The following is a 4,296-nucleotide window of genomic DNA, read 5'->3' as shown; positions in this document are numbered from 1 at the left end:
AACGTTCCCCAACAGTATCCATTATGTTCTGAGATTGATGTTGCTATGACTTTGCTATGCTTAATGCTTGTCACTAGGGCCCGAGTGCCATGATTTCAGATCTGAACCTATTATGTTTTCATGAATATATGTGAGTTCTTGATCCTATCTTGCAAGTTTATAGTCACCTACTATGTGTTATGATCCGGCAACCCCGAAGTGACAATAATCGGGACCACTCCCGGTGATGACCATAGTTTGAGGAGTTCATGTATTCACTATGTGCTAATGCTTTGTTCCGGTTCTCTATTAAAAGGAGGCCTTAATATCCCTTAGTTTCCAATAGGACCCCGCTGCCACGGGAGGGTAGGACAAAAGATGTCACGCAAGTTCTTTTCCATAAGCACGTATGACTATATACGGAATACATGCCTACATTATATTGATGAATTGGAGCTAGTTCTGTGTCACCCTATGTTATGACTGTTACATGATGAACCGCATCCGGCATAATTATCCATCACTGATCCGGTGCCTACGAGTTTTCCATATACTGGTTTACGCTTATTTACTTTCCCGCTACTACTGTTACAATCACTACAAAATACCAAAAACATTACTTTTGTTGTCTTTACTTTTGTTGCCGCTACCACCACTATCATATTACTTTGCTACTAAACACTTTGCTGCAGATACTAAGTTTCCAGGTGTGGTTGAATTGATAACTCAGCTGCTAATACTTGAGAATATTCTTTGGCTCCCCTTGTGTCGAATCAATAAATTTGGGTTGAATACTCTGCCCTCGAAAGCTGTTGCGATCCCCTATACTTGTGGGTTATCAAGACAAATTTTTGGCGCCGTTGTCGGGGAGCATAGCTCTATTCTTTGAGTCACTTGGGATTTATATCTGCTGGACACTATGAAGAACTTGAGAGATCCAAAAACCAAGATCTATCCCTCAACTACGAGGGGAGGTAAGGAACTGCCATCTAGCTCTACACTTGATTCACCTTCTGTTATGAGTAAGTTTGCGACACCTACACCTGCTTCTGCTATTCGTTCTAATATGTCGCATGTTATTGATGATGCCACTTCTGTTATGCATGATACTTATGATGAAACTGCTTCTATGCCGGATACTACTGTGCCCCTTAGTGAATTTCTTAATGAACAAATTGCTAGGGCTAGAGAAAAAGAAACTATTGAATCTTAATACGATGATGAAAGTGATGATGAAAATATTCCTGAGGGGTATCTTTTTGATATGGAATCTTCTGCCGCTATTTTAGCTTGCAGGGATAGATATGAGCTTAAGAGGTTATTAGTTAAATGGAACAAAGAATCACTTAGATATAAAATGAAACCCGACCCTGCTTTTTCTACTTCACCTATTTGTGTTCCTGATAAGGATTATGAATTCTCTGTTGATCCTGATATAATTACTTTGGTTGAATCTGATCCGTTTTATGGCTATGAATCTGAAACTGTTGTGGCACATCTTACTAAGTTAAATGATATAGCTGCCCTGTTCACTAATGATGAGAGATCGCGTTACTTCTATATACTCAAAATATTTCCGTTCTCATTAAAGGGTGATGCTAAGATATGGTTTAATTCTCTTGATCCTAGTTGTGTGCGTAGTCCCCAGGATATGATTTATTACTTCTCTGCTAAATATTTCCCTGCTCATAAGAAACAAGCTGCTTTGAGGGAAATATACAACTTTGTGCAAATTAAAGAAGAGAGTCTCCCACAAGCTTGGGGGAGGCTTCTCAAGTTACTTAATGCTTTGCGTGATCATCCTCTTAAGAAACCTGAAATACTTGATATCTTTTATAATGGACTAACCGATGCTTCGAGAGATTACCTGGATAGTTGTGTTGGTTCTCTTTTCAGGGAAAGAACACTGGATGAAGCTGAAATTCTATTGAATAATATGTTGACAAATGAAAATAATTGGGCACCTCCTGAGCGAGCTCCTGCTCCAATTACTGAGCCTATTCTTAAACCAACTCCGAAGAAGAGGGGTGTTCTATTCCTCAGTCCCGAAGATATGCAAGAGGCAAAGAAATCTATGAAAGAAAAAGGTATTAAAGCTGAAGATGTTAAGAATTTACCTCCTATTGAAGAAATACATGGTCTTAATATACCGCATGTTGAAGAAACATATGATCTCAATTCTTTATTTACTGAAGAACCTCCTAATCCCGATATCCTGACACAGGTAGTAAAGGTAAATTCTCTCTATAGATATGATAAAGCTGAAGTCCCTCCTACTAAAATTGCTAGTCAGTGCTTGGATGAGTTTGATAACTTTATGTTTAAGCAAGATGACTTCAATGCTTATTTTGGTAGACAATTAAAAGAAAAAATGCTTATATGATTAGACGCTTGGGTGATTATATGGCTAATATTAAAGGTGAACTTAAACTTGTTAGCAAACATGCTTCTATGGTTACCACTCAAGTAGAACAAGTACTTAAGGCTCAAAAAGAAGTGCTTGATGAAATGAATAGTAAGAAAAATGATTATGCTGTTAGAGTGGCTACTAGAACTGGTAGAATGACTCAGGAACCTTTGTATCCTGAAGGCCACCCTAAGAGAATCGAGCAAGATTCTCATAGAAATAATATTGATGTTCCTAGTTCTTCTAAAAAGAAGAAGAAAAATGATAGAATTGTGCAAACTTCTAGTGAACCTATTGCTGAACCACCTGATAATCCAAATGATATTCCTATGTCTGATGCTGAAACAGAATCTGGTAATGAACATGAACCTAATGAAAATATTAATGATGATGTTCATGATGATGCTCAACCTAGTAATGACAATGATGTGGAAATTGAACCTGCTGTTGATCTTGATAACCCACAATCAAAGAATCAATGTTATGATAAAAGAAACTTTATTGCTAGGAAACATGGTAAAGAAAGGGAACCTTGGGTTCAGAAACCCATGCCTTTTCCTCCAAAACCATCCAAGAAAAAGGATGATGAGGATTTTGAGTGCTTTGCTGAAATGATTAGACCTATCTTTTTGCGTATGCGATTAACTGATATGCTCAAAACCAATCCTTATGCTAAGTACATGAAAGATATTATTACAAATAAAAGGAAGATACCAGAAGCTGAAATTTCCACCATGCTTGCTAATTACACTTTTAAGGCTGGAATACCAAAGAAACTTGGAGATCCAGGAGTACCCACTATACCATGCTCTATTAAAAGGAACTATGTTAAAACTGCTTTATGTGATCTTGGAGCCGGTGTTAGTGTTATGCCTCTCTCTTTATATCGTAGACTTAATTTGATTAAGTTGACACCTACTCAAATATCTTTGCAAATGGCTGATAAATCAACTGCTATACCTGTCGGTATCTGTGAGGATGTGCCTGTTGTGGTTGCAAACGTTACTATTTTAACGGACTTTGTTATTCTTGATATTCCCGAGGATGATAGTATGTCTATTATTCTTGGAAGACCTTTTCTTAATACTGCAGGGGCTGTTATTGATTGCAACAAAGGCAATGTCACTTTTCATGTTAATGGTAATGAGCATACGGTACACTTTCCGAGGAAACAACCTCAAGTTTATAGTATCAACTCTATTGGAAAAATTCCATCGATTATAATTGGAGGTTTTGAATTTCCTCTTCCTATTGTCAAAAAGAAATATGATATACTTATTATAGGGGATGTGCAAATCCCCGTTGAGGTAACTTAGTGTTATTCGAAATTTCTCCGGTTCCATGTTAATCGGAATGAGTTTGTTAACAAGATTTGATCAACCTTGTTAGTGGATTCTTTTTGATGAGCATGAGATGGATGAAACTACAAGCACAAACTTATGTACCCTCTCTATACTTTCTGTTAATTACTAGAAATAAAGTAAAAATAGTATTTTTCTGTCTGTTTCCTGACTTATCCGTGCAATATAAAAATATCCCAAAAATAAAAGTCCTCAGAATGCCATGCCAATTTAATATGATTTTTTCAGGAATATTTGAGGATTTACTGTGCAAAAATTACCACGGGAGGAGCTGCCACCTGGCCACGAGGGTGGTGGGCGCGCCCCCCTCTAGGGCGCACCCCCTGCCTCGTGGGCCCATGGTGGCCCTCCTCCACTTATCCCAATACACATCTTCTTCCTCTGTCTCACACAAACCCGAAAAACCAACTCAAGCACGAGTTCCAGCCACTTTTGCTGTGATTTTCGATCTCCTTGCTCAAAGCACCTCTCGCAAAACTGCTTCGGAAGATTGTTCCTTGGTATGTGACTCCTCCATTGGTCCAATTAGTTTTTGTTCTAGTGCTCTAT

This window comes from Triticum urartu, chromosome 2A, assembly GCF_056163025.1.
Source record: "Triticum urartu cultivar PI428250 chromosome 2A, HENAU_Tu73, whole genome shotgun sequence".
In the NCBI taxonomy this organism is placed as follows: Eukaryota; Viridiplantae; Streptophyta; class Magnoliopsida; order Poales; family Poaceae; genus Triticum; species Triticum urartu.
Note: the sequence above shows the minus strand (reverse complement) of the source record.